Source organism: Triplophysa rosa, linkage group LG19 (assembly GCF_024868665.1).
Source record: "Triplophysa rosa linkage group LG19, Trosa_1v2, whole genome shotgun sequence".
In the NCBI taxonomy this organism is placed as follows: domain Eukaryota; kingdom Metazoa; phylum Chordata; class Actinopteri; order Cypriniformes; family Nemacheilidae; genus Triplophysa; species Triplophysa rosa.
In genome coordinates, this window is record NC_079908.1 from 4,636,144 (window position 1) to 4,649,865 (window position 13,722).

The window sequence follows — 13,722 nt, forward strand, 5'->3', positions numbered from 1 at the left end:
CTATGGTAGTCAATGGGGTCCAAGAACTGTTTGGTTACAAGCATTCGTCCAAATATCTTTCTCTGTGTTAAACCAAACAAAGAAATGTATACAGATTTGGAACAAATAGAGAGTGAGTAATTCATGACAGAATTTTCATTTTTGGGGGAACTGTACCTTTAAGGGTTCGTTGAAAACCATAAATCTAAATATGCGCAATATTAATAGTGAGGTTTGCCTTAGCAAACACCACAAGCTTCACTTCATATCACATATTAGCAGTTTACAGTGAACAGTCCTTGTCTGTGAAATTTTCATAAAATGCTTTATTAAACGCAGGAGATTAATGGCTTCACTCAAATGTCCAGAAGAAATTAAGAGAGGCTCACAGTTTGCACTCTGGCATTTTCCTCCGACACGCTGAAAAGCTTTGTGCAGATGAGCAGTTGATTATTATTGGTATTTCTGAACATTGGCAGCGAGTATTCAGCATCTCTGACAGCTGTTAAATAGGGATTTGATGATGGTATGGAGGAGGTCAACCCTAAAACTGTGGTGGGCAGATTCTGCTTAATATTGATCTAGAACTATTTCCATATGATGATAGCATGATGATAGCATTTCAAGAATACTGTGGTCCGACTGTAAGCTCTGTTCCAAAAGCTCTGAACATGACTGCAACTAGCAGTGTTCATTTTAATGTATTCTACAACATAGTACTTAAAACGCACACAAACAACACACCACTCAACACCATTCATTTTCCGTTCAGTTATTTTTTATGAGGTTTACCGTACGCTTCAGGCTTCGTCTCACGCACCTGCTTCCCTAACCAGTTGAAGATGTGTAACATAAACAAGCTTCCGATCTCCAAAGCCCAAATGTTTTCACCATCCTCCACGTTAATGACATTTCTGCCTCTCGCAGGCAAATCCACCACACTAAATGCACAATTTCAGAGCGTGGTTACAGTCTGCCTGTTAAGGCCCCGGGATCAGGCTCTTTAGGCCTTACACGTAAAAGGCGGAATGGAGAAATAAAGTAAAGGCCCTGACTCACGGCAAGGGCCATCCTGCCGCCAGCGGCAACAAAAGGCAATTTGCATCAATAATAAAAACGCGCTTGGAGAGGCACTTGGCTGTAATTGAAGAGGCGGACGCATGGGATCGTGTATACAGAAACACAAATGGCTCGCTCTCATAGGAGTTAATGTGCGCTGTCAAGATGTCCATCGTCCTATTAGTCGAATTAGATGAAGAAGTGTTTGCAGTTGGAAAATTAGGGAAATGAGACTGTGAGGTTGAACCCCACTTCCATTTTCTTCATCAGATGTGTCATTTTAAATTCAAAGCTTTTTAGTGGTGCTAAAATAGTGTCACATATGAAAACAAGACTAATGGTGTTAAAAAGAGGCAATTATACATTTTGCAATGCCATCAATCAATGTGAAATAAATACATTTCTAAAATATATTTAAGAGCAATGTTTTACAACAATACACACATAACTTACATAGATTCCTAAATAATTCAATGAACGGCATCTTAACATATAGCCTGTTGATCTGTCTCTTGATCTTTTTTTTACAATTAGCATTTTTGTTTTCCAATTACATTCACATACTCTCCTTCCTCTACATACAGTCTGCTAAATGACTAAATGTAAATGTACAGTACTTCCATTTTCATGCATCACAACCACCCACTCATTTCCATCATATCTGTCATTACCTCATCACACTCAGACAAAAAGAATGAATGATACCAGGCTAACATTACAGCTCTACAACTGAGAAGGCACCACATGTGGAGAATTTCGTTGGAGGCCCTGTGTCCTAAGCAAATCTGTTTACGTCATGTAGTTTGCGCCAGGGGGTCATCAAGCTCTGCGTTCTTATTAGTACATGTGGTTTGCATCATTACGCAACATTGCTTCAGAAAACTAATTAGGCCCTTAAGATGAGCGTGTAAGTAATTACGAGCGCGTCACAGTCTTATGTTTACTACATCAGCATCTTTGAGAGCGAGTGGAGATCGTGAGTCAACAGCAACTGCTGCAAGCCTCTTAGATATACGGCCACTCAACCATGAATTTTCTATTGGTTTAATTGTTCCTCCTTTGTTGTTTAGTGCTTATTGAAAAGGCAACAAGACATTTTGTTGCTAATGCACTAACACCAGTGCATCCTGCATGCAAACTATATATCAAGCCTTTTATTCACATTTTACATTGATTCATTGGACGTGGTTGTTAGAAACAAGAATGGAACCAGGTGGTGGGTCATTGTTGACCCTTGGACAACATTCCAATCAACCAATCAAGTTTGATGAAAGTTTACTATGAAGTTACGGCTTAAAGCAAATAATGCCAGGTTATTTTCAATTCACGGCTGGGTCAAAAGGGGATGAACCCAATTGTTGGATTGGACATTTACCCATTATTGAGTTTAAAAATAAACATTTTCTGTGTTAACCCATTGGCTGGCTTTGTCCCATTTTGTTTGTTCCCTTCTGACCCAACGCCGTATTGAAACTAACCTAGCATTTTTATTCGCCTGTTACGTTTCTTATTTTATGGAAATGTTATGGTTATGGGGTTTTTCTACAGAAATGTTGTTCCACACTAAAAAATACAAGTACCCAGATAGCAAAGTTACATCTGTAGGATGTCTGCCGAAGATCTGGAATACATCTGGTGTGTAAAAACATCTGATAAACGTCTTATAAATAGCAGTTTAACATACATTCTAATTAGGGCTGTACCAAAATATTCGAATATTCGTTCGGTGGGTTGGCATTCGATTTTCAATTTTGTGATTCGAATATTCTTTTTTTTCCTAACACCTGGCATCATCGCTTGAATATGAATCGCCCATAAGTGAACGTCATGATTTAGTTAATCTGAAGGAGAAGACAAAAATGCCCGAGACCTCAGGTGTGTGGGAACACTTTAAATTCAGCGAGGACAAGACAAAGGCAGTGTGCCAAATATGCGGTTTGAAACTGGCCTACCACAACAGCACATCAAGTTTGAAAAATCATATGAGTTTTGTAAGTAGTACGCCTATAAAAATGCTAGTTTGTGATTTATTATGTGTTCAACTTTATGTGCGTGTTGCGCAGATCTGCTTATATTATCAAAACACGAGAGCAATTAATGACAGATGCTTTGCGCTATTCGGTCTGTGCAGTGCTGCACGATGTCCGACAAACCTAATAATTGGAGCAGTTTGGGACCCGGTAAGGAGGACAGGTTGCATGTCACTATGTTGCACGTATCCAAAGTTTTTTTTCTTACGGTGACAGAATGAGGAATTTAAACAGTCTCATGACCATCATGCGTTTATATCCGCATCTCTGGTGCAGTTGGCAATCAAACTGCGTTCTGTGCCTGAGCAACAAACAAGAAATACTCAAAACATTTTTCTAAACTAACATAAGAAAGGAAACTAAATATATCTAATTCACCATTGAAAACGAAACAAAATTATTTTAATGGCTGCAACAGTTTAAACAGTTTCCATGTTATGCATTTAAATCCGCACTCCAGCGCAGTTGGCAATCAAACTATGCTAGCACCTGAACCACACACAAAAAAAATTGTTCTAAATTAACTTAATACAGAAACTAAACGAAATATAATTTGCCATTAAAAACAAAACGGAACTATTTTAATGTGAGGCGCGCCGCTTCCGGCTCGCGCTGTTCTGTAGTTTATTAAAAGTTTATTAATACACCTATTTCACAAAATGGCGACAGAGACCGGAAGTAGGGGAAAACTTTTTCCGGCCCTACTGCTGTCATAGCCATTCATTCATTCAGGCATTCATTTTATTTACCAAAAACAAAAGTAGCATATGTTGTCCGATTTTTTCATGATTTACTGGGAGATGTAAAAATAGGGAAAAAAACATTGCAAAAACATTGTTTTTTGAGCGATTTATTTATTATCAAGGTCTGATACATGTTCGACAAATCAGCATGAAGGGAGCGCTACATGGCTAACTTGTTCTGGTCTCGGCAACTGTCTGTGTAGTGAACGGAGCTAGAGCATTGACCGGACAAGCGTTTACCCTACTTCCGGTTTGTACACGTCACGCAACACACCCACCACACGTGAAGTCGTTTGGATGAACGGTTCTCGACATAATAAAAATGCAAACAGACAGACAGACAGACACAGAGATTCCTGCCTTTATTAGAAAGAAGAATATGTTCAGCCCCCTCCCTCCAAAGCTTCAAATATTCGATGTTGATTACTACCGAAGCTTCGAAGCTCAAAAAATGGTATTCGGTAATTCTAAATGATAAACATCTCACAGACATCTTCTAGATGTCTATATGACATCTGACAGGAGACATCTCAGAGACGTATTGCCGATGAGTAAACAATAAAAAAATTGTCTTGCAGATGTAAATGCAGACATCGAATAGACGTCACCCAGATGTATGTGTGCTATCAGGGTGTGGACAATATAAGTAGTTGAGTTCGTCCCTTTTTGACCAAACCAAGAGGAACATCTCTCACATGGCAAATTCAGTTTAGCTTGGTGCATAAGACATTTATTTTTCTGAGGCAGATGAAGTTATTACATTTAATGAAAGATCACAAGAACAAACTCTTGCTTCTGTGAAACAGCATGCGCTGTGACAATGATATAAGGTCTCAGGGTTGATTTTATGTTGACTTTAGTTGAACAATAATGACCATCATTAAGCTTCTTTAATTTGACATTATTTTGAGCAATATGTATACTTGGAATGTTTCAGCCCATGCTGTGCTTCTGTTGGTTTCCATGATTTATGAAGCTTCATGTGAACAAGTAATTCTCCTCTGAGATCTATGAATATGTTAGCTAGGCTGAGGCAGTGGGGTCTACGCCTCATCGCCTTCTCCTGGAATCTGCAGGTTTCTCCAGACAGTCTGGTGCATCTGGAGAGACTCAACAAGGCAGCTTTGACTGTGGCATCATAAAATATGGAAATGCACTAGGGCTAAGCGGAATGACGGAAAATGCTGTTACCGCGGAATAAAATGTCCAACCGTAGGAGATTTTTTTATTCCGTGTATTCCGCGGAATGTAAATAAGTAGCGTGGTTAACTCGGCACTCCGCAAGTTGGGAGTTATGATGAAAAAACATGCGAATGAATGCACCCATAACAAAGTAACAAATCAAATACTCTTTTGACCTTCTTTCAGTCTGTAGTTTCGTGATTCGCACCAGTCCGGCGCTTTCTCTATCTATAAAGCTGTTAATCGATTTAATCATGATCAACTTTAGGCGAGCCGAGGCGAAACTTGCGTTGAAATGTGCGATGATGCTCACAGCGTGAGCGCTTTGACGTGACACGCCGGAAAACCTCCATTTTTTTGGAGACGCGTGTGGAGTCACCAGAGACTCGCAGTGCAAAGACAAGCGCCAGAATAAACAAACCTAAAGACAGAGAGTCGCAACACACTAAAAATGCGCATCTAATAGAGAGTAAAGAGCGATGAAGTACTCTCATTGTTTGTGCATATATTCATACTTCATTGTTATACTTGTCGTTTATCTTCCTACTGTATATGATATAAGCAGAAGATAAATCAATTATTCTCATTATCAGAACTTAATTTGATATCTTTAGTACATTGTCATAACTTGCCTACATTATTACTATGGTGAGCATTCAAATAAACTGTAATAAATAAATAAATAAAGTCAATCTAAGAAAAATGAAGTATAAGATATAGATTTATTATGTGAGATTGTTACCGTGAAATATATTGTTACCGTGAAATAAAATGACTCATTCCGTGAAATAGATTTTTGGTCATGTTGTAGTGAAGCGGCAGATAAAAGCCACTCCTCTAATGAAGTGGGTACAACAGGCTTTAGTGACAACAATTGATTCTTTCAGGAATGATGAGATGTTGGCTTTGGGTCGGTCGATGGTTTAGTCTTTAATTTAGTTAACTTAGTAGTAAATAGCTGTGTTTGTGTAGCTTGGTTGGTAAAACATTGCTTTAAAAATGCAAAGATTGTGGGTTTGATTTTCACCTACTGATATCAAACATCTTGAATGCACTTTACGCTGTTTTCAATAAAAGCGTATGTAAAAAATAAATGTCATTTAATGCTTTTCCTTTTGTCAGAGAATGTTGTATTGTGACAATGTATACCTTATTTGTAAGTACAAACTGTAGTGCAGGCGGCTGAATAAACATCTTCAGACATTGTGTTCTCCTTTTTCTCATGAGCTATTTTTAGTGTACTTAGAGGCTTGGCAGGTTGAAACATTACCACCGTATCCCAAAAAGTAGTAGCCTAAAACAATGCACATGATAATATTACCTGGAAATATTTGTTTTGGTTTCTATCGTCTGCAGAATATTTATCGATTGTGTTTGGAATTAACATTATAATGCAAAATGTATGTATTGAATAACACTTGTCCAGACAGATTAGTGGCTGTTACTAGTGTTGTGTGATATCAAGTTTCTGTAAGTTTATCATCTTGGAGAGCTGGCTCTGTTGTCACTATTTTTTAACATTTACTCACTCTCGTCAATCTAAACCTTTATGAGTTTCTTCTGTAGAACATTAAAGAAGATCATTTGAAAAACATTCATAACCAAACATCTTTGGCCATTGTGTTCCACGGAAGAAAGTCATACAATTCATACATGGTGTGAATGACATGACTACTTCCTGGTCAATACATTGATCACCACATTAATAGCAGTTTTTTTTTTTAAGAAATCAAAGATAACATTGACTGTTTGGCCCCTGCTGGTATATTGCATATTTTTCCATTGGCAGCCATATGCAAGGGACATTTTCAGGGCTCTCAAAAGCTGCCTTTTGCCTTTCTTTAGTATTACTTCATATTAGCTTCAGTCATGATCAGTGAGACGACTCTGTCATAAGCCATGTGTGGTCTTCATGCTAATGAACCCAAATCGAAAGAAATAAGTGAGAATTGTGTCTTGCCTGAATGATTCTGGTGCTTTGGTTTTATGCAGAAGAAGAGAAACATACATCACAGTATGCTTTACATTGTTGAAGTCTTTTCACACTAACAGCGAAACATAAAAGCTTTCTGATCATTCACATTCACGCCTAATCCAGATAAAACCCATCTGACAATAGAGATTTCATGTGCTTTAGTACAAGAGACAGCCCATCAGATTTCTATTCATATGTCAGTTGCTTTAATTACTTGAATGATATAGGAATATATCCCTGTATTAAACTATATTGTCACTGTTGTTCCTTTCTATGTTTCTCTTCAAAAATAAATAAATGTTCACAAACTCTCTAAGAAAATTTCTGTTGCTGGACAACACGTTTTTTTAACATAAGCTATAATATGGCAATGTTGGTCTTTTAGCCTGAGCAGCTAAAAAGTGGTCTTAACTCCTCTAAAACCAGCATGCTAAGCCATATAAACCCAACCAACCAGCGTAGACTGGTTAAAGCTGTTTTTGGAGCAGGGACATAGTAATTCATATATTTGTGGCAAATATTTGCTCTTTTAAGCAGAGCTAACAGTCTAAAGATATGTTAAACCTACAGTATAAAGGCCTGTAGCATGTGGAGATGGTTCCAGTTGCATTCCCATTCATCTCACAGACCATGTCAAATCTGCCTTCTCTGCTCATGGGCAATTCACACACTTTTTTAACCACTGACTTAAGTCATACATTAGAATAATAACTCTGGAAAATGTATTCTTCTTTTGAAAGGCCATTAAAGGGTCTCTCTGTGAAAAACACAGCTGTAATTGTATATTTTGTAGTGCTTGTGCCTCTCATCGCTGTCTGTTTCTCCGCACATCAGACAAATGAACGTTTAGTGACACGCACACATTCTGTCAGCGACTTTGAAACTCTCCCAAGACAGGACATCAGAATCATCTCATTCTTCTTCTGTTCTTGCCATAAGCCAGATGATTCCACTGTAGAGAAGATGGCTAATATAACAATGTCTGCACTCATTAAATTATTTAACAGCTCTGACATCCCTGTTTCTATTTCAGGATTCCTCACCAAATGGATTCTGTCTGGACTTTTGCTCAGTTTGAGTCACCATTCATTTACTGTCTACTACTGTGGAGGCCCATTAAAGCTAGGCCAGAAATAAAACTTGAGTTATTTACTCACAGCCACATCGTTCAACTCGTATGCTGCTATTCCTTCCATTTAATACAAAAGTGAAACATTGAAGAATCTTGACAGCAGCTCTTTCTATACAGTTACACTTCATATAGTGAGCTCATTTGGGTGTTTTGGGTGGTTGCTAGGGTTTTATGAGTGGTTACTAGGATATTGGGAGTGGATACTGGAGTGCTGTGGGTGGTTGTCATGATTTCGAGGAGGAACAAGAAGTTCGGAGACTCAAATGCTGGAAAAAGGTCTTTATTGAGCAAAATATGTCCACAGCAGATCACCAGAGTCACTAGCCACAGGTACCTCGTGAGCCCGTGGGGAGAGAGCTCGACCCAGCGGTACTCACGGTAAGAAGCAGTATTAGAATCTGGACAGGAAACCTTGACTCTACCAGACACTCAGCGGGGAGCAGTCTCGACCCGCTGGAAGAATCCGGATGATAGAGGTGATCCCTTGTGAGGAGGTGCCGGGAGGTGATGAGAGCAGAGGTCGGAGATGCCAATGGGAACTGAGGGGCACAGGAGTAGATGACAGAGAAGAAAACAAACAAAACTAGGACAAGATAACTTAGACAAAGACTAGATAATAGTACTAGAACACGCTAGACTAGGGCAGTCAGTACTGGCAATAACACGCAACGGTCTGACAAAGGACTGAACAACAGAAGGAAATATAAAGGGAAGGAAATCAAAACCCAAACTAGAAACAGGAGGGGAGAGAACGAAGACAAAGAGCAAACCAGGTGAGAGTCATCAGGGAAACGAGGCAGAAGAGAAAAGAGATAAGACACTGATTAGTACCGGTGAGAAGACCTAAACGATAACGAGGAGACAACAGGGTAACGAGAAGGCGGAGTTACACCAAACTCAAAGGGAAAAGCACATGGCAGGCTGTAACCCATACCATGTGCTCAACAAGAGACAAAACATTGACAAAGGGAAAAGCACATGGCAGGCTGTAACCCATACCATGTGCTCAAAAAGATACAAAACATTGACATGAGTGAAAACAAAGTCACACTAGACAGGAACCCTGACAGTGGTTCCTAGGGTTCTGTGGGTGGTTCCTATGGTGTTGGATTTGGTTACTAGGGTGTTTTGGTGGTTACCTGGGTGTTGTGGGGGTTACTAGGGTGTTGTGCATGGTTACTAGGGTGTTCTGGGTGGTTACTAGAGTGTTTTTGGAGGATGCTTGCCTGTCTAAGCCACAATGGGGACACCTAAATCCGCTTTAATGTCAATCTGTAGGATTGTTTGCCTGTTTTACTGTCCATCAGGTAAAAACATATCATTATAAAAATTATGGGTAAAACATGTCTTAGCTGCAGTAGCTGCATGGTTTGAGATCATTTATGACCTTAACACAAGCAAGATTAGTTATGCTAAACTTTTATATGTACGGTTTGTTTAATTCTGCAAGACCCACATATTTCTTAGAAAGCACTTGTGTCCTTAGGAATACATTTATTATGACTAGATATCACCTTTCACCATTAATTTACTGTCTACTGCGTAGGTCCATTAAAGCTAGTCCAGAAATAAAACTCGAGTTATTTACTCCGTCACGTCGTTCAACTCGTATGCTGCTATTCCTTACATTTAATACCAAAGTGAAACATTGAAGAATCTTGACGCAGCTCTTTCCATACAGTTACACTTCATATAGTGAGCACATCTACCACGCTCCAAATACATTTATCTACTTCATATAAATTGTACATTTTCACACTATATTTCTGAAACCACATGCTTTGTGTGAGGAGTAAATCCTTAAATCAACGTAGCTCTGTCTTTCCTTGGCTTCAAATTTTTGCTCTTGCTTAGCCCATGAGATTTGTATAAAAGTATTAAAGTTAGTCTGCAGGTTTGGAACAACAGGATAATTCAAAATGACACAATAATCCCAGAATTTTCATTGTGCGAAGTATAGCATGCTTCAAAACTCTAGCACTAGCTCATGAATTCAGGAAATAGTTTGTCAGTACTTGTAAATTGTTCATTAAAATTTCAGTTCTGCCTTCAGGCTGACAAAGACCAGAAAAATAAGCAAAAGTTTAATAGATGTTAAGAATTATTTAAAATGATTGCAACAACTTGATTTGTAATTTTGTTCTGTCACTAGGGGATAGATGCAGCAGCAGTTACTTCAAAATGAAGAGAGCAGCGCACAATTTAGCGGTGCTTCATTATTGATTCTCTGTCCCATCAATCTGGTAATGGTAATGGCCAGTTGCCAATTAAAAGATTAAAGATCTTTAACTGTTTGGCACCTATTAGCAGCCTAAATTGTCAATGGAGTCATGCGGGCCGAGTGACCCTCTAGTAGCAAGCTGTAACCTTTGCTTCATAAATCTGTCCTTACTAAAACTTCAATTAACAGAGTGGCACCCTCTCCATGCAATTTGTTTCTCAGGACTGTCTATACACTGCCTCTATATTATGTGGAAACATCTGTCAGCAGTGCTGAAAATCTTAATGAGAAGTAGAAAAGCCTTTCTGGGCCTTTTATGTTTGCAAATGGAAGCACATAAAACAAGCAAAGACCGTTCTACACTTGTAAATCTGGCATAAACGTGTTACCCAGTCAAAGCTTGCTTACTTTGCAGGAGTTAGGAAAAAGTTCTGTCTGACTGCTGTTAACCCAAAATCCTCCAGTAGACTTTAAATTAAAGTGATTTCCTATAGACCCCTTTTTTGTTAGTATACATTGTGACGTGTTTTCGTGGGCGGAGCATAGGTGGAGGCAGAAAGATTCCCCTGGCCGCTTGACTCATGCTAGCGAGCACGTTTTGATTGCTTGTTTTTTGACAATGACTGAAGAGAATCCAATTTCATTTGGGCATGTAAGGTCAGTCACATCCTGGGACTGTGACTGTTGTTGAAAAAGTAAACTTAAATGGAAGGAACCAGATTGGCCGACCTGTACACACTCACTCAATGGATGGACGAACTGTCAGGATTGCGTTACCTCCAGTTAAGTGGTCTGACATCCACACTCATTACTCGGCTCATTTGAATGCTTGATTCTGATTGGCCAGTCTTGACATTCCAAGGGTTGTTATTTTCAAATAACAACCGCTCAAAACTAATAACACCCTGTAACCCGGATGCTACAAATAATTTTGAGAGGGGCAGTTTAATATTACACAAAAATGTATTATAAATATGTCTTTTAATAACATATATGACATTATATTTACAAATGATTAAACCAATTTGCCTGTTCGTGACGTTTCAACGTCATTTCTTACTTTAAAACTGAAACTAAACGTCTCGGTGTGATACACTGTCAGGGCTTATTTCTGCGATAACAACCGGCTACCTGTACATTATCCCTTACATATCATATAGAGAAAGAAGCCAAGCGTGTATAGTCAAGACAAACTGAGAGAGAATATATCTTTAGTACTACCAGTGACAAACGTTAGTAAATGCAGCTTGAACACACACACTGTTCCCTCTCCCGGGTTTCTACTAATACCCTTAAGAATGCTGTAGAAACAGCAACGACAAACAGTTTTCTTAATGTTTAATCTCCGGTGTTTGGCTAACTGCTAGTTGTACAACTAACAAAGTTAGCTTGTATATGTGCTAAAAAAAAGGTTAACGTTACGTGAAAAATAACTTAACTCGAGTCCTGATTAGGTGGGGATACATGAGAGGTTTTTAGACACATACCCAAACTATAATCCATACCAACAAAAGACAATAGTTTATTAAGTGATATAATGTGTGCGCTGTAAATTCAAATGATGAAGTCCGCTAATGTTAGTTTTATTGTGTTTAACTACAACTGTTGCTGGTATGTGTTAGAATGTCAGATTAGAGCCTTCACTCTGTCGATTCTGGGCTGGCACTCAAAAACACAGCAAAATGAGATTTTAAATTCCTTATGTAGCGACTATTGGCCGCCTCCAGTTTTCCCCTTGTTTTGCCTCCAGCTTATGCCGTGACATAATCGTGACGACGGCTCAAAAGGGGTCTATAGCATCACCAGTGAAAACTGAAGAAAAAAACATTTATTTACAGACAGGTTTCTAAAACAGTACCCTGAACTTCTCCATCATTCTGGTAAAGATAGCTTCAAAGCAGCTCACTTAAACGATTTTTAAAAGGCGTCACCTTTAACTGCATTGCACACCATTTAGCTAATACTTGACACCATTTACCATGGTGCTGCCCCAGGACTGAAAATGCATTGCATTATGGATGAGGGCGAAACATATATTGGCATCTGTTTGCTGGTAGGGACATATTAAAGAGTAGAGTGAAGAGGGCCAGTAAAATATGCTGTGAATATCTAAGCACTTCTTAGCAGAGCACATTGGGTTGTGCCCTTGCCAGATGACAGACAGCGATAGCTGTATAATAAGATGAATAGTGGAATTGCTGATTTTATGATATGCCAAAGAGCAATACTTGATCCTTGACGGTGCCTTTGTCAGCTCACATGGACCCTACTGTATTTAGTAATGACTTACTAAATAATGCCATAAAGAACAAAGAGTACTGCACTACAAAATGAGATATTTTTGTATTTTCTGAAGAAAATGTGATGTCTGCTGATACTCATGGTAACTTCTAGCTTGTTGTGGGTGGTTTCCAGGGCTTTGCTGCTGTGTGTAGTTGTTCTGGTTTTCAAAATATTTAAGTGCATTGTTATTAGTGTGTTTTGGATGGTTACTTGGGTGTACTGAATAGTTATTAGGTTGTTTTGGGTAGCTTCAGGAGTGGTGTTGGTGGTTAGTAGGTTGTTGTTGGTTATTACTGATTGCAGTGATTACTATGTTGTTTTAGATGTATACTAGGGCTTTATGAGTGGTTTCTTAGCTGTTGGAAGTGTTTGGTTACTAGGGTGTTCTGGGTGGTTACTAGAATGTTTTATATGGCCACACTGGGGGTGGGGGGGGGTTACTAGGTTGTTGTTGGTGATTACTTTGATGGAGTGGTTAGTAGGGTGTTTTGGGTGGTTTCTAGGGTTTAATGAGTGGTTACTAGGAAGTTGTGAGTGGTTAATGGGGTGTTGTGAGTAGTTACTAGGGTGTTTTGGGTGGTTACTAGGGTGCTGTGGGTGGTTCCTATCCTGTTTAAAGTTGTAACTAGGGTGTTTTGGTTGATACCTGGATGTTGTGAGTGGATACTGGAGTCACGTGGGTGGTTACTAAGGTGGTGTGGATGGTTCTGATGGTGTTTGAAGGGGTTACTATGGTGTTTTGGGGGTTACCTGGGTGTTGTGAGTGGTTACTAGGGTGTTCAGGGTGGTTACTAGGGTGTTTTGGGAGGATGCTTGCTTGTCTAATCCACAAGGGGACACCTCCCCTTTAATGTCAATCTGCAGGATTGTTTGCCTGTTTTACTGTTTTAGCTGCAGTAGCTGCATGGTTTGAGATCATTTATGACCTTAACACAAGCAAGATTAGTTATGCTAAAATGTTATATGTACGGTTTGTTTAATTCTGCAAGACCTACATATTTCTTAGAAAGCACTTGTGTCCTTAAGAATACATTTATCATGACTAGAAATCACATGTGTTATCACAAAAATCAGGCTATGTAGGGTTAATAAAAAAAAGACACAACGTAACAGATTCT